This window comes from Epinephelus lanceolatus, chromosome 20, assembly GCF_041903045.1.
Source record: "Epinephelus lanceolatus isolate andai-2023 chromosome 20, ASM4190304v1, whole genome shotgun sequence".
Classification (NCBI taxonomy): domain Eukaryota; kingdom Metazoa; phylum Chordata; class Actinopteri; order Perciformes; family Serranidae; genus Epinephelus; species Epinephelus lanceolatus.
In genome coordinates this window covers 26,258,670-26,282,664 of record NC_135753.1, presented here as the reverse complement: position 1 = coordinate 26,282,664, position 23,995 = coordinate 26,258,670, and the positions used below count along the sequence as shown (strand labels likewise).

The 23,995-nt window shown below is 44.6% G+C and overlaps 1 protein-coding gene across 3 annotated transcripts in view; it reads left to right on the top strand.

Annotated features, from left to right (window-relative positions):
* Positions 1-1,802: 1,802 nt before the first annotated feature.
* Positions 1,803-23,995, top strand: part of zfhx4 (zinc finger homeobox 4) — an 84,412-nt gene continuing 62,219 nt past the window's right edge. The window contains exon 1 of one of the 3 annotated variants that reach the window (XM_033639043.2): positions 1,803-1,908. The gene's annotated coding sequence lies outside the window, so the exon portion shown is untranslated. Of the gene's footprint in view, positions 1,909-5,496; positions 5,838-7,038; positions 7,177-23,995 lie in introns of those variants that run through there. The other 2 variants (XM_033639040.2, XM_033639041.2) reach the window with 2 other exon arrangements.

The window sequence follows — 23,995 nt, the reverse complement described above, 5'->3', positions numbered from 1 at the left end:
CGTCTGCCAAGTCACCCTTCTCCTCCTTCTCTTGTTTCTCTTCTTCTCCTGCTCCTCCTTCTTGCTTGCCACAACACTTGTTCTTCTTCGGGAGCAATATCACGGCAGCCCCCCTCCCCCCCTTGCCTCTGCCCCCGCCTGCATCTGGGTAAAGACTTTACAGTCAGGGGCCATCGATTGCTCTTATCAAATAAACAGAGTGGCACCGGCGGCTGCACGGACCCACCACCCTGCACCTCCACCCCATCCTCCTTCCTCTGTCTCCTAATCTCAACTCCCCCCCTAATTCCCCCCCACCTCTTCCCCAGCTCGAGAGCCTTAGCAGCTGTGGTCCCATGTAAATTTTACATGATTGGCACCTCCTTATTTTACCCCCATTCCCCTGTTCCTCACCCCCCTTTCATATCATGTTGCATATTAATGCACAGTTTATGCAACAGCTCATCTGACAGTGCGCACCGGCCATCATGTCCAAGCCTTTTCCCTGAGAATTTGCATACCTGATTATAGTGCCTGAAGTGCTTGATTGTTGCTGGGGTGGGTTATGTGATGCTGAAATGTGATATTTGGCGTGGAGGCGGGGGGGGTGGGTGGGGGGGGGGGCGGGGGGCTGGAGGGGTGCTGAAACGGTTCCCCTTGACCCTTGAAATGCAACGTAATCCCGTGTGGCCCCGTTTGATTGGGGCATTTTTCTGTCTAATTGTTGTCATCAGGACTTGCACTATCATTGTGCATCTGGAAGCACTTTGACATCTAAGTCAGTGGGTTTTTTTTTTTTTTTTAAAGTGGGGGTGCAAGGATCCTCAAAAGGTCCACGAAGGCCACTCAGTGGGTGCGCACTCCGTCTGGTTAAAATAAAGAGTTTAATGTCACTGTGATTTCATTAACTCTGAAATTATTCCAATGAGAGGACACGTGTTGAACAAAGGTGTCACCACTTGCAGCGGGTTTACAATGCAATGCTGGATCAATAACAACAACAAAACCCCACATTGGGAGTCCCAGGGACAGAATCCAATTAAATGGGGACCCTTGGCATAAGGTGTGTCCATTTGGGGGTCCTTGACATGAAAATGCTGGAGAAGCCCTGATCTAAGTGACTGAGGCAAAGGGCTGCATTGACAGTCTTTGTTTCTTTTTTCTCTTCTCTGCTTTTTTTCATCTCTCTCTCTCTCTCCCTCTCTCTCTCAATCCCCCCCTCCTCCTCTCTGTCTCCCTCTCTCTCTCTCTTTAAAAGGGAGCGGAAGAGTGGGCTGATACCGGTCTCATGTTGCGTATGGATTTTCGTTTATATAATCGATTGAAATGTCCCAATACATTGATTTCGGGTTCAGTGTTTTACAAACAAGCGTTTATGGGTCTCGATTTTATGTTAGGGGATGATTCCAGTGTGACACCGACGCGCAAAGAAGTCGGGAGTTGTTGATTTTTAAATAAATGATCTAAACACACACAAATAAAATATCTATTGTTTCATGTATAAAAAAAAATATAAAAACTGACTCGGGATAGGGGGGAAGGCGAAGAAGAAGGGAAAGAGGGTGAAAAAGACACAATATTGTGCTGCCTCTCTCCTTAATCAAATAAAGTGGTGTAAAAAAACACACACACGCACACACACAAAAGCATTTCCTTCCCTCTGAATTTCTCCTTGAATTATATGCCATCACTAGTGTGTGTGATTGCGGAATATTAAATTAAAGTGGGATAAGTCCGCACCGAGGCGGGCTGCGTCCAATCCGCAACTCATTTCCCCTGTTGTAGCACCGCATCACTGCGCTCCTCTCTTTTCAATGACAATGTGCCAAATCTGGGCATTTTGAAAACACTTTCCATATGCTATTATCGGATCGCTACTGAGCAAGAGAAAGACAGAAAAGAAGAAAAACGGAATGTTTTATACCAAAGGTACCGAGAGTTTACATTTTTATTTCTCTTCTCTTTCAATGGCTTATTATACTTTATGCTTTTTGGGGGATTTAAAAGAGGTAAGAGGAGGAAAATTTTGAAGTTTTTACAACGATTGCATATTTATGGAGCGCTGTTGGATTGCTTTAGGGCTGAGTGTGGAGACGTCGACAGACTTTATGTTGAGCATATAGGGGCAAAAACTTCATTTTGTGCCACCGCTTTTTTCACTGCGTTTTCCTCTTTTATTGCTAAAGAGCCAGTTGTTTTTGCCCACTCCTCTGGGGAGTGTTGTGCCAGCAAACAAGTTAAAGAAACATTTTTTCTGTGACGTTAATTACGCTGAAATCACAGAAATAATTCTGTCTTTTTGGATTTATTTGCATTTAATTGATTTTGCAGCTCGGTGCTGTAATTTAACACAGATGACAACTTGCATGTGACTTTACATTTCGAGGCTTTCTGTGTGACGGATTTTTATTATATTGTGGTGGGAATACAGTTTTGATTATTGCACATATTTTGCAAGAAGCATTTTTTTTTTTATTTGGTTGGATTATTTGGAAGTGAGTGGCAACATCTTATATTGGTGTCACGCGTTGAAAGAGTCACACTTAACTTGTTATTGTGTGTTTTGTGGGGCCTTTGTGGAGCTTGTTTGTGCGTGTGTTTGCTGGACGAGAGTTGGCCAGTGGGTCACTGTGGCAGGTTGCGGGTCAGAGCTGTGGGCTTTTGCGTGTTGTGTGTCCTGAGGAGGCAGAAGGGGTCAGCCATGCAACCCCATGAGGGCGCCGACGCATAGGACAAACAAGGTGGATGTCTGTGTGCACATCCAGAAAACACTGACCAGGTGACCGCTTGTGCACAGCTGGAATTGACTAGATTATTATTTTAAAAATATATATAACATAAAAAGCTACAGCAACATCAACTCTGGTTTCCAGTTTGACTTTTGAGCATATATCGATGGAGCAACAATGGTTGCATCCCATGGCATCTCTCAGTGTGTCAAGCCTTTAAGGTAATATCTCCGGACGATTCAAAGTTATTGATCCACTGGCATAAGATCACTATGAGTGTTCAGTGCCACATTTCACTGGCAATACATGCATTAGAAAAGAAAACACAACGCCTTTAATGTTTGTTAATTACACAATAATTAAAAGACTTTAATTCCACTCATCCTGCTCTGTGTTAGTGATGCCACTACAATTTTCACAGCAATTTATTTGCTTTAGATCACACACAAATACTCGCACACTCTCGCGCACACACACGCACACACAGACACACAGGAGCAAGCACACACAGACACCAGACCGGAGTTTACAGATAAAAATCTATAATTAATCGAGGATGCTGCTGATATGGAAATAGGGCGAAATATTAGTTAACGCGGTCTATTGTCAAGCGGTCCTCCGGAGAAAGAGCATCGTCTGCTGGGAGAGAGGGAGGGTGGAGACCGGGGGGATTTACCAAACGCAGGAGGTTAAGATAAGCGGCAGCCTATATCAGTTCTCTAAATCCGCTTTGTACTTTCTCTTTTTCTCACAGAAAACAAATAAAATAACAAACGCAACTCCGCTGAAAATGTCAGCAGCGCGCACAATTGTAATCATAGAAAGTGAGGAATAAGTACATCCTTGCACAGAAATGGAGATGCTCGTGTAAGAAAAAGGAAAATCACGGTGGTTTTTGTCAACAAAAGTCCTCCGTTTAGGTGCGTAAAGTCGCAAATGAGAAATAGGTCCACTCCATGCAGCTTTGGGAAGCTCGACGCACGGCCCCGGTGGACTTTTTGCGTGTCCGCCGCAGCAGCGGGTCGACTCGACTCTCCAAGCCGTCTGTGAGCGACGCCTCCCAAGGCTGACAGGCTAGAAAACCCCCCTGGAGGACAGGGAGGCAGCTGCAGCAGTAGCGGCAGGCAGCAGCAGGAGCCTTGGATCCGGGTGAAAAGTGACGCCTCTGTTTCCTCACCTCGACCCACCCACCCCCCTTTGTCAGAGACCTCTCTAAACCCAGAATAAACAGCCTCGGGTCGGGTCGGGCTCGGATCTCTTGGCTTCTTAAGGATCCAGTTGGTATGGGTGCAGTCCAGTCAATGTGGCTGCAAAGTAGACCTAGTAGTTCACTTGCCAGCAGCAGCCTTATCATCACATCCCAAGCCCCGGCTCATGCAGTTCAATTCACCCCCAGCTTCGATTTTTTCCATGAAGGCGAACAAGATCTCTTGATTTTCTCCCCGATTGAGACTGTGTAAAGTCTTCCTCTTGCCCAAAAGCCACTATTAAGGAACCGGGGGGGAAACACACAGTAAACGGTTTGCATTGAAAGGCTATAGGGCCAACAGACCGATGCACTTTGTAAGGACACTAAATGTAAACGCCAGTGAATGGAGCTTTGAATAGAGAGGGGGATTTTTGTGTGACCCTGTATTGGATTTTGCAGTTTGGCTCTATTGAACCCACACGGGGCCTCAGCGGTCCCGAAAGGGCAGTGATGACTTTCCAACATGTGGTGAATTACTGTGATGCATTGTGGCTTTGATTTTTAAGCTTGGACGTTTATATCCGCCCTGTATGCAACAGATCAGATACTCCTCATTCCGAGAAAAAAGGCGACTGTACTATTAGAGAATCCAATAAAAAATAGGTGTAACGGTGCATCCACGTGAAGCGTAAATTACTCACACGTGTGTGGATGCTTTTTGTGTTTTTCTACATAAATGATATTACCTATAAAATGCATGCCACCGTATGTGCAGGCCGGGTTTGACGCGCGATGTGGCACGGTTGTGTGGTTTGATTCTCTCCCTCAGGTGTGTTTTTTCTGTCTGTTTTTATGCACATTACTGATTAAAAAAATGTTAATCTGACAGTCAATCTCTTTTATTCATATTCATAAATTGTTCCAAAGCTTTAAAAACTCACAGATGTATTTTTTCTGTATGAATTCTCGGATTATTCCGCAAAATACGCGCTTCATTCTGCGCATCCTTGGAAAATGTAATTCACCTGTAGTGTCATGATCAATAAAAATCAAAAGCAGATGTAAATACACAAATGAGCATCATGTTCAGAGTATTTTGTTAAATAAAAGGAGAAGTGTGTTGGAGCGTCTTTGCGCTTCAGTGCAGAAATATCCGTCTGTAAAGTGTGTTTTCTTTATTATTATAGGGCAAGATGAGTTCTAAGTAGTTGTAAGTAATTCAGAGTGCAGGCTGTTTGCTGTGCAGGAAGCTGGTGTCCATTGTTCTACATGTGATTTGGCCCTCAGAGAGAAACCATACAAAAGGATTCTTCTGCGCGCATAGACCTATGCGGCCGCCAGGGCTCCGTGTGCGCGTCATTTGCAATGTGGAGACTGTTGATCAACTCACTAATTACACTTCTCTCCTCTCTCTCCCTCCCTCTCCGTCTCTCTTTTTGCTCCCTCCCTCTCTCTCTCTCTCTCTCTCCTCTCTCTCTCTCTCTCTCTCTCTCTCTCTCTCTCTGCCTCTCTCTCTCTCTGTCTCTCTACCCATTCCCAGAGTGCATATCGGGAAATAGACACACAAAGACATGCGCACTCAACTTAATCAGCCATTTTTTTAAACAGGGCTAAAACGATAATAATTAGCAGAATAAAGACATATCGGATTTTCATTTCCTTTCCTCCGTTTCCCGACCCCCGTCCACAAGAGAAACTGCGAGGCAGCCCGTCGACACGTCGTTTCACCGCCACCGGAACCAAAATAAGGGATAGCTCTCTAAACGCTTGACATTTGTGGTTTTACCCCCTTTTCCCAATATAAAGTTGGAGGATTATTGTAATTTTCCCTGTTTTTCCACGTTTTGATTGTCCAATTACGCAAGCCGCTGGATGTGACTGTTTTATAAAGCCAAGAGCAGAGAGAGAAGCGGAGGTGACGGCTTTGGAGGGGGAAGAAAGTAAGTTTTTTTCCTTTCCACCTCTCCCTTTAACTTTTATTGAGTAGTTTGGGGTGTGTGTTAAATTTAGGGGTCGGCTATCGATTATCTATCTCGCTGGTGGATCTTTGACATCGGGGCTGTTTGGATAACAGGTGCTGGGTGTTTTTTAGTCCAGAATAAAGGCGGATATCGTGATGTTAGTGCAACTCCGGCGCTTTGGCTTCAATAAAACAAGCGAGTGACAGGGTCGGAGGCGTTCTTACGCATGTGTCCGTGCTATTACACTTGGATATCACGTCCAGACCTGCCTTTTGCAAAGTTTATACTATTGTTACGGAGATCGTGTGGTGGACAGACACACTGAGTACACTGTTAGATACGAGACGAGCGTTTCTCTTCCCCCCCTTCTTTGTGGCTTTGCAGTGCGGATGTGGTGTTCCCTTTCCAGGAGTCCGATCTCTCGGACATGTCCGCTGTGAGCTTGTTTCTAGTCGAGGGATCCGGCTTGATGTTTCCTCACACTTCCCGACTCCTCATTTCACTCCCCGTTCACCAGATATGTGGTTTAAAGACATCATCCGGACGCGCCGCAGCGCTCAAAGCCAGTTTTAACACATCGGGTTTCATGCACCTTCCAGGCATTCACGGCCGGAGTGACGATCAGTCTCCCGACACGATTCCCTCTCGTGTGCACAAGTGTATCTCTCTATAATACTCGATTTGACGTCTTTATTAAATAATCGTTACAAAAACAACGTGCATGTGCCGCTTATGGTCCATACATCTTTACCTGCTGCGCTCAGAAAGTCGTCTCACTTTACCGAGGCGTGGGTGGCTGCGTCGCCCAGGAGGGAGAGCGATCGTTGGGCTACTGATAGCACGGCGAGTCCCTTCAGAGCCAGCCAACTCCTGGCTCTCCTGTTTTCCTTTCTTATTAGAAACACCAGAATGTTTCCAAAAGCCATACTCTACAGTTATTTATTGATATTACCACATTTTAATTTCCGCTTTCCATCCATAGTCTACAAGTTCCATTTCCACCCTCGGTGCCCATCCACGTCGGTGGGTTTATAATTTCCTCCTCACAAATTTTCCCTCTCTTAATTCCCAGAGATGCGGGTTGCAACATCTTCTTTTAGTTGTCGATTGTTGTTGTTTTGTGCCAATTTAGAGGAGGCAGATCACAGAGGTAGGGCTTCTCAGGTATTTTTGCGCCCTGATGGCTGTTTTTTTGAGGTAGGCAGATAGACTTGGCTCGGATTGGGACGCGACAGTGACAGGGGGGACATCGATCGCACGGGAGGAGAAAAAAAAAACAAAACATCAGGGCCAAGGGGCCAGTCAGTCTCCAACCCGGGTATGTAACGGTGTAGTGAGTGTGTGTGAGTGTGTGTGTGCGTGGAGAGACTGTATACGCTCCAGATGAACGGTGTACAGGGGTAGACGACCTTTTTACACGAGTGTCTGTTTTTACACACGGCTTTCCTGGCTTTTTTATGTGGATGTAAGATCATATTTATCCCCGAAAATACAGGGTTTTAGAGCAGTTTTTCCAAATGTGTCGCACTTTTAAATTTGTTTAGATTATTGAATGCGTGGATAATTTTAAACACAGAGTGTGAGCTTACTTTTTAATCAAAATACGTGTTTTTTTTGTGGAATCTAAAACAACAAATATGGACCATAATCACTACTTTAATTATCAGAAATAATCAGTTTTATTATTATTATTATTATTATTATTATTATCATTATTATTACTGTTATTATTATGCAAATACATAAACTGATATTTAAACTAAATCCAATAAAAACATCCCAGTTAAATGTTGATTTAAATCAGATCAATTTTATAGATTGCTAAACTATGAGCTCTGATGTTATTTGGACAGGATGGATCTTCTCTCCAGTTAGACGATTTAATTGCATCTGCATAAAAATCCTTCATGTCTTTACAAAAATTGTAGCCCAGGCCTACTAATAATAAAAAAAAGAAAAATTTAAAAATAAGTGGAATTATGAGAGGAGATGGTCGTGTCTAATTGCAGTGAATTTCATCAGTTAATGACAGTATTGTCTCACTCTATAATAACACAATCTCTCTGGTATTTTTCTTGTCTTGCAAATGAGAGAATTTTGCAGCTTTGTGTTTGCAGAAGCCCAGGACCCTTGTTTTTGTTTTTCTGTGCGTGGCGTCTTAGTGCTATCAAAGGCTGGGTGTGTATATCTCTGCATGTTAGTTAAGCAGCTTGTAACGTTCATTTCACCCGTAGCAGTCGAGGGGAGGGATACAAAAACATATAGTGTGAGAGATGGGCTGACAGCCCTGGGAGGACAATAGCTGTTGGCTTGAAAATGCTTCTTGATTATTAAAAGCTAATGCATTTTCAGCATTGCAGCCTTCATTAAGGGTGCGGATGGAGGGGTGGAGGGTGGGGGGTGGCGAGAGGGATGAGAGGGTACTGGGAGGAGGAGAGGATGGGAGAGGGAGAGAAGGGGAGAGGGAGACAGGGGCTGAGTCTGTCCTATAACTCCTGGGCCCAAGACACATGCAGCTAGAAGATTGGCTCGGGCCTCTCCTAGGGGTCGACAATGTGTCATTTCCACCCGGGTAGATTGCCCTCTGCCTATCTGATATTAATGTGCAAATCAATATTTCAGGGATTAAATTTCCCTTCTTCATTTTTTATGGTTTCTACCTCAATAAGTCTCCCGTCTAATAGAGGAGGCTGGATGATTTAGAAGCCTTTGCTGCAGAAAGAGAGAGGGGAGAGAGAAAGAAATAGAGAGGAGCTTTGCAACAAGGCTATCGCTGCATTTTAATGTTCTTCTTCGTGGATCCCCCATAGGCCCTTAGTAAGGAGGACTATATCGCTGCTTTACAGTGTAAAGACAGCCAATTTGGCTAAAAGGGCAGAAAGGGAAAATATGAGTCCGGTTGAATACTTAAGACGCTGTGGTAATCCGAGTAGCAGGTATTAGTGAAGGGAAGCTCCCCCTCCTCAAAGACACACACACACAGAGCTACATCCAAACCTGCATTACCAGCCGTCATGCTTCAGCGAACAGTATAGCTCACTACACGCAGCACTGCTATAACAATATATTTTTTTCTGCTTCTCCTTTTCCTCCACGTTTCGCCTCTTTTGCATGGAAGCCCATCGACGTCCATTGGAGAGATTTACTCTCCGGCGTAATAACATCTGGCGTATAGGCGCGATAGAAATGAATCACTCTGACACAATGACCTGTGTATGATTATTGGGGTAGGGAGGAGCGTATTACCATAGTCATAATGCTGCATCTCATTGAGAGTCAACTAAATGAGCTTGGACCCTTTGACTCCCCATAGACATTCATTAAGGGACAGTGCACACAGAGGCGTCTGTCTGCCAATAGGTGTGTGTCTGTGCATGTGTGTTTATTTAATCCTCCTTCCTGTACCATCTGGTGCGTGTGTGCATGCGTGTATACGTGCGTGTCCAGCGACAGCACAGTGCGAATTGTCCCCCCCCCCCCCCCCCCAAACACTCACACACACACACACACACACACACACACACACACACTCAGCCCCCAAAATGCCCCCCTTCATTCAGCTTTTGCAGCAGAGCAGAGTAGACTGTTTTAACATACCCTTGATAGGGAGAGTGTCAGCGAGTGAAAACACGAAAAGAGAGGGAGAAAGAGACAGAGGAAGAGGCACAAAAGAGCTCTAATTGTAGCACGACCGCTTGGCTTCCTCCCTGATTCACGGCCATTACGATGTGAAAAGCACAACCGCCTGTCCTCCATTATCAAAACGGCAGGCCTACACACACTCTCACATCCATACACGCATACTCACTGGGGGGAATCATGTAGATTTTTTGTCTCTTATCTATGGCTCAAATAACTGCTATCATTCTGGTCACCAGCTCCGAGGAGATTCAATATTGAACATATCCTGCATTCTCCTCACACGAATAGTGGGTGGTTGAATTTACAAAGTAAAAAATAAATTCTTAATTTGAAGGTTTCCAAGCTGGATCGTCTTATTTGACTCTGATGGGGCCAAGTTGTCTTTTTAAGATTCTCCCTTTCACTCTCCTTCCTTAGGTTTTTAATAGATAGTGTTTTATGCAACATGTATTATGCAACTGCAAAGCATGTCGTTTTTGATGCAAAGAGCTATCTAACAGCTGAATATTTTAGATAGATCAAGGTGTGATATTCTCTCGGCTATGTAGTGCGTGTGTGTGTGTATGTGTGTGTGTGAGGGGTGACGGTCTGCAGTAGTAGTGTCAAGGTCTCCTGGCTCAGCGAGGCCTGTAGGGGGAGAAGCTAAGAAGTCCGCAACAGCTCAGCATTATGTCTCAAAGAAGGGGGGCTTCCTTTGTCAGCCCTGGGGCACCACCGCTAACACACACTTTCTCTCTATCACACACACTGAGCGAGAGGCGGAGGAGGGTTAAAGACTTGGAACGAGATCAAGCCCCTCCGTAGCTCCCAGGGAGGGTACTTGTGAATATTCGAGTTTTAGTGTAATTAGCACTTAATTATATTAACATATGCAAATTGTCAGGCGGAGAGCTTGTACCGCCGGTGGGTATCGGCTGAGATACAAGTGACTCTATTGTACCACCACGGCAGAAAAAAAGAATAATGGGTGTGTGTAAGGCAACCAGCCAGCAGCCAGCCAGCCAGCCCCCCGTGCTAGCACATAACCAGCTAGCTCATTTAAGTCTCTGGCTGGCCGCTTTGCCAAATTTCATTAGTCGCCATGACGACCTGGCTAATTGTGCTGACTAATGTCCCCTGATCTGTCGTCACTTGGGATGGGTGTGCATCCCCCCCCCCCAAAAAAAAACATGAGAGGGGCAGATAGAGAGAGGCCCGACTGTCCAGATTAAAGCAGCACACAATGACTCCTATTTACACATGTTCCGCTTGTACGAGCATTTGCATATTCAAAAATACTCTGCCATCTTTCCTTGTCTGCTCACTGTGTGTGTTTGCATGTGCACTCGTGCATTGGCAGGGCTGCGCGCATGTGGCAGCAATGTGTCGGCCGGGACGACACAACAGTTCAGCTGTGTGTCGTGTGTGTGTGTGTGTCAGTCTGCGTGCGTCACATGTGCAACACACTGCTGTCTGTGAAGCGAGACTGGTATGGACCCTGTGTAGCGACATAGCTGAATTTGTTTTTGATTATTGTACAAGACCGAGATTCTGGCAGAGAAAGAGCTCGGGCCTAAATAACAGGGACAAGGAGTTCTGCCTTTGAAACTTTCAGCCCTTCTTTTCATTCCATCCAAATATCTAATTACAACACATCTTTATAGCTACCCCCAACCAAGCAGCAGGACTTTTTTTTAAGGGGGAGGGTGGACAAACATTTAATTTTCTGTGCTTCCCGCTAGCCAAAGGTGGATAGAGATTGGGCCTAGTTGGTGCTACTAGTACTTGCATGCTAATCCTGTTTTTTGACAGGAATGTAAACTGATATAATTGCTTTTCAGAGGCAGGAACGGCGGTTTATACAAGTGTGAAAGCACGGGAAAGGGGATTAGCATTATTTTGCATAATGCTGGGCAGGCGCTGAATGGGGCATTGAACGCTTGACTGGGTGACAGAGATGAAAGAGAGATGAAATGCTCTACCCCTCTTCTCTCTCTCCCTCCCTCTCTCCCCTCCAGTCCCTCTGTCTCTGGCCGCTGCTGCCGGTAGAGGACTGTGTTTGCTGGAGAGGACCCCGGAAACACGGGGCTGGTGTTTTTGGCTGTTTGTTCGGATGCCAGCAGATGGAGGCTGTCATGTGAGGCAATATGTATGATAATAGAGTAACTGTGGTAAACTCTTGGCTTCCTAAGCCTCCATGTATATACTAAACTGCATCCCTAAAGCACTGGAGTGTGCAATTATGTAGTGGATGGATGTGGCTCAGGTAGCATTTACATGGAAGGAAGGGAGCGGCTTTCATGGATCAAATCAAACTACACTGTTCTTACATTTTCCTTTATTGAGATGTTTGTGAAGGATTTGGTCGGATATCGTCTGGGTAGAGGCAACTGTGGAATTGCGAGGCAGGTGTGTTTCATGTGAATGCCTGCATATGTGTGTGTGTGTGAGCTGTGCTGGTAGTGGTAGTAGGCGGGGGCACAAGGGTGGTGACGCAGCTTAAAATTGCCACCGTGACTTCCATATGACCCGGCTCGACTTTGTGAGTAATTTATGATCAACCGTCATCATTGCTATTGCATCTGGCGTATGGAAATGATCCCGGGTCGAGGGAGGGGCGCGAGGTTGGGTAGTGGAGAACATGAACGCCACAAAGGCCGGTGTGGCCTGTTTTTGTTGTCTCTCATTGGACAGGATCCTCTTTCTTTGACCTTTTGCACGCCTTCCCTCGCCTTTCATATGTTAATGCCGGCCAGACCCGAGGAGGAAACGTGCTGGAGCTGAGTGGAGGAGGACAAAGACTCCCTCTCTCTTTCTCTGCCTCCTTTCCACGCTATATCTCTTCTTTTCTTGCCTCTTCCCCTCTCAACAACTTGACAGACTTTGGCATGAAAGGAAGTGAGTGCTTAGCGGATGGGAAAGGTGGGGATGGTGTTCTCGCCGTGACCTGCACCACCTGTGAGGATCAAGTGCGCTGCAGCGATCCTTGGTTATGTGTATGTGGAGTGTTATTTTGAGTGGCCCTTGTAGTGTGTATTGCAGATCGGTAATCGTTTGAGCCGTGCCACCGGTAGTGTTATAGCTCGGTCGGTTGAGGAGTGATTTGTTGCTTTTCGAGTGAAGCTAGTCGAGTTGTCATACAGGGTCTATATTTCTCCCCATCTCTCTCAGCTCTGCCAACTCCATGTTCTTAGAACCAGTAAAGTACTGTCTCTGGCGGGGTAAAAGGATACTAATATAGTTACTGCAACCCTCCCCTAACATAATACTCCAGCACACCACTGTTGAGCATGACGTGGTTTCAGGGCTCTTCTGGCTCTGTTATGGGAAGGGGGCATGTTATCTGTAGGAAATGTAATTTTTGTCCTCATTGAAATCGTTCATTATTGAGCGCGGTTATCTAAATGTTTTTGTTGCTGTTGGTCCTGCGCCAGTCAGGATTGCGTTACCCTCTCCCTCTCTTTTTCTCCCTCTCTCATGTCTCTATGTCTGTCTCTCTCTCATCTCGCCAGGCCTTCATCAGTCTCTTAAGGGAAAATAGAAAGAGGGGGATTTTTCTCTTCCCTCTGTGCGCCGTCCCGTTCTCAGGCTCTCCTGCCTATTTTGCATCAGCCATCTCGTACAGGATATTAGCCATGGAAAAACATGGGTCTGGGTATTTCATTTAGAATAATATGTTTATTCTTTTCATTTCAAAGTGGAAATGGGGAGGGAGGGGGTTCGTAGGGTGGGGAAAGAACAATCAGGGCCGTGTGTTCGAAGAGTTTTTCTGTTTGATCTGAGGTCCTGTGGGCCCTGGGGGTGGTTAAGATTCTCAGGTTTAGGTCAAATCAAATAGGCTGTTGAAAAAATGAGGCCTCGCTCTTTCTGTCGTATTGTCTAACTGATTTGCTTTCTCTGTGGAGCTCTGCTGGTGTCTCTGTCTCACGTTCTCTGTTACTTTCTGTCTCGTCTTTTATTTGTCTTTTTTTTTCTGTGGCATGGCAGTCAGGTAGGGAGGGGAGTTAATCGCAAAACTTTTACTTTATTGTACACATGTAGCTTTGCTCATTTCACGTCTGTTCATCGGTGTAGACTTGAAGTTGCGGTTACCTTTCAGACTGTGACATTGCTTGTCCTCCATACTCCTTGACGTAGTCACCATGAAGGACACTTGCTCAGCACTTCACGTCCATGTGAGTGCCTCAAAGTCCTCATCTTACATATTCAACAAAGCATTCAGCGGGCTTTCTGTTTTAGAAAAAGCTTTGTCCCTCTTGTACTTACCAACAAAATAATGCACAGTACAAAAGGTTATATGCCACATTTTATCGATTGCTCTTAGAAGTATTTTCATTGCTTTAAAAGCTGGCGAGGTAAAAACAAAAGCAGGAAGAAAAAAAGAATATGCACAACTACTTCTTCCAAAGAGAAGTTAAAAAGACAAGCTCTGAGTTAAGAGAGGAGGGGGGAGAGAAAAAAAGTTGATGAATGACTAAGTTTCTCCAGGTTTGAGAAAAGATACACCACAATAGCACAAGACGTCTCATGACAAATGATACATTCTCCCTCCTCGTTGGCCAAAGACAAAGGTGGGGATTGAAGAGGCAGAGAGCTCAGTCACAGGACAAATGCACATTAATAGACCTTGAGGGGAACAAAATAAGGAGAGAGTGATACTGCATATCAATTAAAATAAAATAAAAAACTTTGCAGATGTGTTTCAAATCACCTCTGCTTTCTTTTCTAGCTCAGGTATATTATTTGTATGTGTGTCGGCATGCGCACGTGCCAGTGTGTGCATGTATTTCTCATATGCGACATGATTGGCATGTGGTATTCCTGAAGGCAATAACATGTGGATATCAAGGCCATTGGCAGGGCTCGTCAGGGAATAAGTGGCTAATTAATTATGCATGACTTGTGGGCTTAAACAAACAGTGTAATGAGAGATGAGATGAATTTACCAAAGAATTTAGCCCTAGTTGCGTGGAGACCTTCTCGGTTATTCTAATAATAATAATAATTGAACAACACACAATTCTTTTACTCTGTTATCAGTATGGAAACTTAAAAAAAAATCGAAAAATTTAAAATGCACTAAATGCCCATCCACGCTACTTGATTGTGGATTGTTTTGTAACTACAAGGATACATGAGCAGTGTTAAAAAACAGAATCTTTCCTTTTTCCAATGCAGCTCTCAGTCTGATCTAATACAGGCAAGTAAGCATGTGTCTCCACAACTCCCCCGAGGAGACTCCAGCCAGCACTATCCCTCTCAAACCCTGCCTCTTCTTTTTTTTCTGGCTTGGCACCAGCCTGTGGAATAATCTTTAATTATTTGCTTTTAAACAGAAAAAAAAATATAATAAGACTCTTTTTTTTTTCCTGTGACAGTAAAGAAGAAGAGCAGAGCAGGCACTGGAATGTTCTTGTATATGAAATTGTAGGTATTAACAGGGCCGGTTTTGTCAGCGGTTTCACTGATGTATCAGCTCCCTGCCCCTAGACTAAATAAAGAGGGGAGTTTTTGCAGTGTTTCATCCCAGTTTAGATGAGCAGATATAGGATGGCTTTGGAGGAATTGTTAAAAAAGCAAAGTATGGCTGAAGAATGGGGCTCTTCCTTAGCACAATACGCTAAACAAGTGTCAAGATGTGGTGATGGATGGTGCGGTGTTCCTCATGGCTTGTTGGAGACACTCATCCTCACACCTTTATGTGATATTATAAAAGCAGCAGCGGGGATTTTATTAAAATACCTGAACATACAGTGATTACGTGCCCTGTCCATGATATATGTGTAATTTAAAAACTAAGATATGTACCGTATCTGTTTGAAGCTGGCTTTGCTTTGCTGTAATCTGTGTGTGTGTGTGTGTGTTTGAGAGAGAGAGATATTGCTGACTCTGTTCTTCAGCTGCCTTGTCATTGACCTCCACGGTCACCTGGTTGTCACATTAAGGGCAATGCAACACACATACAGAGGTAAAGAAAAAAAAAACAGAAGGAAAGACGGCAAAAGAAAGAGACCTTTATTTCATGTTGATAATTTAACACTAAGTACACAGTGACGTGTTTTTTTTTCCATCTCATGTTAGATTTCAATATGTTATTGTGTCACTTATATCTAATAGCAGTTATTTCCTGCAGCGAGCAGCAGGGTAATGGGTCCATTTCATCTCGGTTCCCTCTCAGCAGGCTGGCCCTGGATTTGCGTGACATGGTGTTTATTTGATAAAGGAATATTATGGTGCTAATCTAAAACCACGCTAATTACATCTGACAGTTGTTTGTTTGTAGTGAAATCCAATTAAAACGTACACTTTTCAACTCAATTGCTCATCTCCCCCCCCCCCCCCCCCCCCCCCCCATTCTCTTTCTTCCCTCCCACGGTAACCAGAAAAAGAGCCTATGATGGCATAAATAACAACTGTGCTTTCCTTGTGGTTTTTGTGAGAAGAGGGCAAACTCACAACAGCTGTCAGAAAAAGGGGGTTTGTTTAAAAAGCAAATGGCTTTGGTCTAAAGTTCATTTGGAGACCTCTCTAATTAAATAGAGAGCCAAAAGCTTAAGTTAATTAGTAATTCCCTGGGTCCAGAAATTAGACCTGTCACGAGTATTCGAGCTCTTGGAAAGCCAAAAGGTATGTGTGCGTTTGTGTCTTTGTGTGTTTTTCCACAAATCCCTTACGCCTGCTCCCATCTCTGTACACAAGTGTTCCTAAATGTGTGTTCATCTGTTTTTCTTATGCTGCGAGGCCGAGCATTTTTTTTCTCTTCCCCCTGTCGAAATGCTTGTGACATTAATATTCTTTTTGTGGCGTGTCAGAGAAGTGCTTCGGAGATGTTTAAGTGAGGGGCACATAGCTTGTGGCGTCAGTCAGGATACCTGCCCTATGATTATGTTTATGAAGATAATAACAGGGCTAGGGTCCCGCCGAGTACTGTCTTTAGAAAACAGCGGGGGTTTGAACTTTAAACTTTATTGTTACCCCTGGAAAAGAACTGGAAGGTTCGGTCGCCATGTCGCAGAAATGTCTGTGCAGTTAGCAAGGTGTCTCTGTCTGTTCCTAACTGTTAAATGTAAAAGCAGATGTTCTCTTCTCTCCTTCTGCTTGACAGTTGGACAGATAAGCACGGGCTAAGCAAACACAAATAGGCTGACTTTAACACAAAAGAGAGACAAGATGTCCCTGCCTGTTCAGACCATAATAGAGCAATAAGTAGCATTTGAGACAGCCAGCAACCACACTGCTATGGCACAATGCATGGACTAACATGTGCTGTCCTATCACTGGCTGTGCTGCTGGCATGTTTCTCGGCCACTTGATATAGATAGACATCTTTCACCAAATAGGGCAACGTTTGTGACGTTTTTTTTCCCCCCTTTCCCTAAAAAGGACTGAATGTTAGGCAACAAGTAGCCGGAGTTGCCACATTAGTTTGTAATGCTTAATAATAGGTTCCAAAATATCAGCAGGACTTACTGCTCTTGCAAAACTGATTTCAGTGCTGGAAAAGTACTTCATGCTTTTAATTTCCGACTGCTGTGCCTGCGATGTGGCAAGTATTTTAAGAATATATCATTGCTATTTTTTTTTTTTTTTTTTTTGTGGCTTAGGATAAGTTTCATGTACAAGTTGTTTCACAAGCGTCGCAGTTATCACGGCTTAAAATAAGCAGAGAATCGGCGGCTCGCAGTAGTTGATACAGTATAACCAGCCGTTTATATTTGCCAGGTGGATGTGAAATGCCTGCGTCAGAGACTGCTCTCTGTGTCTGTCTGTGAGTGTGTGCTATCCTTGACTGACGTGGACAATGTTTGCTTAACCTCTTCTGCGCTGCACTACCACGGCCTTGTCAATTTAAGTGTGTGTGTGAGTGTGTGTGCATGAGAGAGAGGGAGAGAGGGAGAGCAGCAATGGTAGCTTTCATTTTTCATGTTCCCAGCAGTATTTTTGCTAAACAAACCTGCTGAGAGGCAGAGTGAGAGAAAGAGAGGGGTCTGAATCAACATAAATGAGTGATATTTGTTGTTTTTTTCCTGTAGTGACACATATATATATATACACCCCAATAGATAGCACGCATTTTAGATACCAGGCTTTGTATTTAGCAGGATTATTAATTTCACTTGGCAAATAATCCCACCCTGCCACCCCGTTCGACTTGCTACGTTATTGCAAAGAGGAGGTGTGTGTGTGTGTGTGTGTGTGTGTGTGTGTGTGTGTGTGTGTGTGTGTGTGTGTGTGTGTGTGTGTGTGTGTGTGTGTATGGTCTCATGCTTTTGCCTCATCCAAAGGATAAGGCTGTGATTTATGTAACAGCTAAGCCCTTTCATATTGTGTATGTTGTACCTTACAAGAGCATGATGAGCAGGCTAGATTAATATTTATTTAGCACAGGCAAATCAAGGATTAAGCAGTCATCATTTTAGCACTAATCCATGTCTCTGGTGAGATGCAGAGACAAAGAGGGGCAGATTACTAAACACATAACACCGCAAAAACCACAATTAGTTGGCGACTTGCTTCCCCTCAGCTGTGCAGGAACAGAGATGGGCAGTGGACGTGCACAAGCGCACTAAAAGCGATTGTTTTTGCTTCATCACGCTTTGGTCACTTACCTATTGTTGACCCTGTTTGTTTGCCTCACCCTGACTTTTAACTTGTAGTTCTCACCCTCCTCCTCTCTTCAAAAGAATCCCTCATTGAAATTAGCGGCGGTTTGTCTGATTCACTCATCTGACGTAAATGTGTCTCATGATCTTTCCACTGTCCGAACACACATGCACACACTCGCACACACAGAGACTGACACACATGCAAGGGCAATGAATACTTCTTTCTTAGCTCCAACCACGTGGGAGAGGGACAGTTTGCTTATACTGTGTGAGTCTTTGGGAGAGTGTGTGTGTGTGTGTATTACGAGTTACTTGGGAGTCTGTAAATAAAATTACATTCTTTACTAATTGAGTTAAACTGCTTTGCTGGAGATGTGGCAAAGAAAGATGAAAGCTCCCTGTGTATGTTTTGTGTTTGTACATTGCAAGTCCGTGTGTGTGTGTGTGTGTGTGTGTGTGAATTTCACTGTGTAGGGTGGTAATCGAGTTAGCTCTTAGCACTCTCAGGTGGGGATGTTGTGTGTGTGTCACTGTTTGCTAGCTCCGTCCTCAAGCTTCAGCGTATGTAGAGCGTCAAACGTGGCCTCGCCAAACAGATAATCAGGAGCCAGGCTCGGAGTAAAAAAGCAGGGTGTGTGTGTGTGAGTCTGTAGGGGGGCGCCGCTCACACGGGAGCAACGACAAGGAACAGCAAAGGGGCCTAAAAAGAGCATTGGAGGGCTGTTGCAGTGTAGTGAGGGGTGATTTGGGAGGGCGGGGAGGGGGCTCCAAACCAGATGTGAGGGCGATTGAGAGAAAATAAAAAGAGGAGAGATAAATAAAAAGAATGGACAGACAAGTCGTGCTGCGATAGAGAAAGACAGGGAGAAGCACAGAGAGGGAGAATGGCATCCTCAGTTCCCCTTTGCCCTCCTTCCTCTCTCTCACCCGGCCACTGAATGTTAATGGCTTTTTCTGCTTCACCCCCCCCCCCCCCACATGCACATACACATACACATATACACACACACCAATACACCCCCCCCCCCCCCCCCCCCCCCCCCCCCCCTCCTCCAATCCCTCCCCATGGACACTGGTGCTTTGTTTGTGGCAGTGCTTCTATTCTTTCAAACTTAATTACCTTCTTGCCTTTTGTGGCGTCAGGGGCTGGAAGTTTTGCTCTGTGGCAGTGGAGGTCGTCACACATTCTTTGGCGGTGCATTCCCTTAATCTGGGGGGTGGCGGAGGTGGGGGTGGGGGGGTAAAGAGAGCGGCGGAGGGGAAGAGTCTAGAGAGCGGAGCGTCTACCAGCATGAGCTTCTAAGGTGGTTATAGTACCCCCCCTGTGCACGTGTACGCACGCGTGCACAGTCATAATAGTCAGGACATAGGCTGCCCTTTGTTTGTGCGGTTCATTTCCAATCAACCCTAATTAACTAGAGAGTGTTTCCAGATTGCCGGCAAAAGAAAAATCCCCACTTTTTTTTTTCTCGCTCCCCTTGGTCTTTGCTGTTCTGAGTTCGAGGAAGGGGAGTTAAGAAAAAAATGGAGGCATTAGCTATGTAGATTGGCTTTGCCTTTGATGCTGGAAAAATCTTTAGCAAGGGCAGTAAGTGGTGACTGCGACCCAGCAGTGTCTCACTGTTTATTTTCATGTTTCAGTTTGAGTTTAGTTTGAAATATTGCCTCTTCAAAGGCGTGAGACTTGTGCATATATTTAGACTGGACTGTGTAAGCCCGAAGTCCATTTGTAAAAATGTTACAGCCAGTCAAAGTTGTCTTTAATCCATTAAACTTTGTCTCTATGAAACTGTACACGCGGCAGATAAACACTGACATTGACCTGGGATACACATCCAAGGTATTACACTGAAAAACTGTTTTATGGAAATAAATTTAACTGGGCTCTAAACTCAATAGGGTGTCCTAGAGTCTTTGAGGTGGTTGCCTGTTAGCAGGAGGGCATGATAGATGTTTTCACGTCAGCCTGGTTGAAGTTAGGATAGGGGCTGGTGTAATCTGATCCTAAATCAGATTTGGGGACCCATCCATGGCTTGAGTGATATGATTCTCTTGTTGCTGTGAGAGAGAAGAGAAGACAAACACGGCCCCTGGGTTCACAGTTTGTTCTCACCTGAGTCAACAAGTTTGTTTTTGCATACTTGACTATTTTTCATGTCCTGTGACACTCTCATCTCGCATGTTGCAGATTATTTCCAAGGTCACCCAGATCTATTTTTTTCTCTAACAATGAGATATCAGGTAAGGACCTGAGGGCAGTTGGGTGTATGTTACCTGAGCAACCAATGAGACCAATTTACTTGTCATCAACCTGAGGGATAGAACCTGCATACCTACTCTAGGAAGAGAAAAAAGGGCCACTTCCGTCCTCTACATTTCCTCATTATCTTGGCTCCCCCTCCTCCTCTGAACCTTTCTCTCCATTCTTTCGCCTCCTACTACAATCCCAGATCATTGCTCATGTAGGCGTAATTTTGATTTTGATTCGCTAAAAGGCATTTTTTTGCGGAGTAGGTAATTTGTCGAACAAGATTCCTGTGCTAAATGGAGTGGGGCTTGCTTTAGGTGTCTGGGCCGCGCCTTGCAATAATGATAAGGTGTCTTTTGGTAATGAAGGCCTTTGCTCACAAGGGAGACACAGGGAAGAGGACGGGAGGACAGAAAAGGGCGTGGGGGGGCATCAGGGAGATCTACTGCATCTAGGGTCTAATATTACACCTCCAGGCAACAAACAAGGCCTGCGTGAAAACCCTTTGTGAGATTCAGAAGTAAAGAAGACAAAAAAAAAACTTGGTCACGCAAAAGCCCTCCCCCTCTCATCCTTTTGCAATTTTCTCCCTCTGTCCTTCCTTTTAAGACTTTAAACAGAGAGCATTAGGCCCTCTTCTGTGATTGTGTGCATGTGTGCATATGTGTTTGTGCACGCATGCATCAGCGCTCTTTGATGGCAGCCGAAGCTCCCCTCACATTGTGAGGAAGGAGATAATTCCCCTCCTCCTTCATCCACTTCGTTTTTCATCCCTCCGTTTCTGCATGGCAACAAATAAACAGGTCTAATTAGACCAGAGTAGGCCTATTCATGGCACTGACAGTGGGAGATGGATGCAGGGGCTTTCACAGAGCCCTTCGCCTTTGTCTTTGGCTAACGCTTGGTGACATTTTGATAGAAGATTTGGTGTTAGACTGAGGGGCCACATGCCGAGAGAGGGATGACCTTCTCGGAGACCTAGAATGGACACATAGCCGTGGTCTCAAACTGTCTCCTGACTTTGTTGTTTGACTTTATGAGCTTTCATGGGTCACCTTAAAGAATCAGCCTGGATTTAATTTTGCCAGTTATTAGCTGCGCTCACTCATGTGTCCAAGCAGTTTGACAAGCAGAGAGGGGAAAAAACATTTGGAACTCCACTGACCACATCCCAAAGTACCGATCTGCCTAATTCCAGTGTTTACAGATCCTCTAAATATTCGCAGCAGTATTAACAGCGCTGTCTGCCCTTGCATTAAGATATGGGACAGTTAGTGATGAAGAATTTGAACCTAACAGATCCCTGTGTAAACAAAGACGGCAGTGTGGCGACACTGCAATTACAGGTTTGGCATTTAACAGGCTGCATTTCTGGCTAATGCGCGATCGTCTGACAGGAGGACAAAAGCAGGAGGAGACCCTGACATCACCGGGAGCTCAGTACCTCAGGGTCTGCACTGTGGACATGTTGTTGTGACACTTCATGTGTTATCAGCACACTTATTACAGCGGAACAAGCTTATAATTGATATTAGGGCTCTGTATTGGCAAGAATCTGGTGACACAATACGTATCGCGATACAGGGATTACAATTCAATATATTGCGATATATTGTGATTTCTTTGTGAGCTGTCATTGCTAGAGGTGTGCTGTTTGTGACTACCTGTTTCATAGGCCCCTGTTCTTTGTGTTTACCCTTGCAGTGTGTTATTAAGTTGGACTGGAAGAGTCAAATGGCTTAAGATAGATTACAACACTAGACTTCACAGTCTGCACAAAATGAACCACTGCCACGAGTCTTTGCATGTCAACTATTAATTAAAAGTCTATAGGGTTTTATAGGGTTTATAACACTGCGATATTCAAGTGTATCAGTATTTTTCTGTGGTAGTGTTTGTAAGATACAGGATCCAACTACTAGCTAATCCGGAAGCGCTTTAAGAAAAACCCAAATAAGGCGGAGAGAGGAGAAAAGTTTGGAAAAAAATGAGAAAGAAAAAAAAGAAGTGGAGAAATCCCCCGCTTTAGACTGCCTCTCTGTCTCTCAGGGAGCTACTGAAAAGCAGATGGAGGGATAGAGGAGAGAGGAGGGGAGGGGGGAGAAAAACAATAGGCCAAAGAGTCCCTTAGCCCCTTTCTCCCATCAGAACTAGCAGTGTCCAAACCAGGCATTCCTGGGCTATTATTTGCCTCTCACAGGATCTGATCTGCCACTTTAATTACCTTAGTGTATGTGTGTGTGCGTGCTTGTGTGTGTGTGTGTGTGTGTGTGTGTGTGTGTGTGTGTGTGTGAGACTGTGTCCGTGTGCATGTGATGTGAAAGCAAGGCGACATGCTTAATTAAAAAACAGAGGTAGGAGCGGCTCGGGCCATCTCTTTTGTTCTTCTGTTAAAAGACGGGAACTGTTTCTGCAGTGTGGAAAAACCTGGGCGTCATTGTTAGTTTCCCTCTCTCCCTCTCCTTCTCTCGCTCTATGTATCTGTCTATCTATCGCTCTCTTTCAAATGAAAGTAGTCTGGTTGGTCAGCAGAGCGAAGGAAGCCAGTGGGGGAGAGAGGGAGGAAGGTTTTCTTAGCTAGCAGTAACATGATCTGCCTTAAAAGAAGCAGGAGTGGGCAGTGCTGCCGTGAAAGGTGCAAAGCCTGGGGAATGGAGGAAAAACAAAACTTTTCCGTCTGTTTATTCTTGAAACAAAATGTCAGGTAATCAGCTTTCATAGAGCTGATTATGAGTTATTATATTGATCCGTGCAAGTCTGAAGACTTTGGTGTCCAAAATGTTGCTTTGAGCTCAGAAAGGTAGATGAAAATATTATATTCTCTTGATAGCAAGATCAGACATCTAATTACCTCTCTGTCCAACTAGTTAAATTAACACATGCTGAATGGATCAGAATGACTTCAAACGCCTCCACCAGGCTGCAATGCACCACATATTTTTTTCATAAGAGAGGATGGGCGAAGTTAAGAGCTAAGACTGTAGCATTTTGCTTAAGATCTTGCATCCGGTTTTCTGAAAAGCAAAAAAACAGCTCCACTTTGAGTTCTCAAATGAGGGTCAGCTCTTAAAAGACACTGATATCCAACTTAAACATTAGTCACAGTGTTTGTTTGTTTGTTCGTCCTCTATTGGTGACAATTAATGGGCTCAGTCAGAACCAGAGATACCAAAATAATGGACAGTTAGAGTACTGTTGGCAGGCAGTGCACGTGTAAACAGCAGCTAACCTGTTAGCATTAGGGGTGATGTGTCAGTGGCAAGTGCTTAACACATTGGCTTATCCATAAGACATAATTCCGTGCTTAAAGTGTTAGGAGATGCATAATTCATAAACCGCAGTGTTTTATGTCCGAGCTACAATTCAAAGGGGTTGCTCCCCAATGAAATAAGCAGTGAAATGACACCACTGACAAGTAGTAAATCCTGTCGTATGTGTCGCATTAGCTCTCAAACCCACTGCTTCTGAACAGCTTTACCCTCAATCACATTAAAGACAAACCTTGGTGAGAGGGACACTGGTGGAAAAATGAAATATGTTTATGTTCGACTGCAGGAAGAAGCCTGGTATGTTATTTTGGCGCAAGGTGAGCGCGATGGACGATTTAAAATGAATGAGCTGTAATTTCAGTAGATGTGGAAAAGCCTTTATTTTATATAATT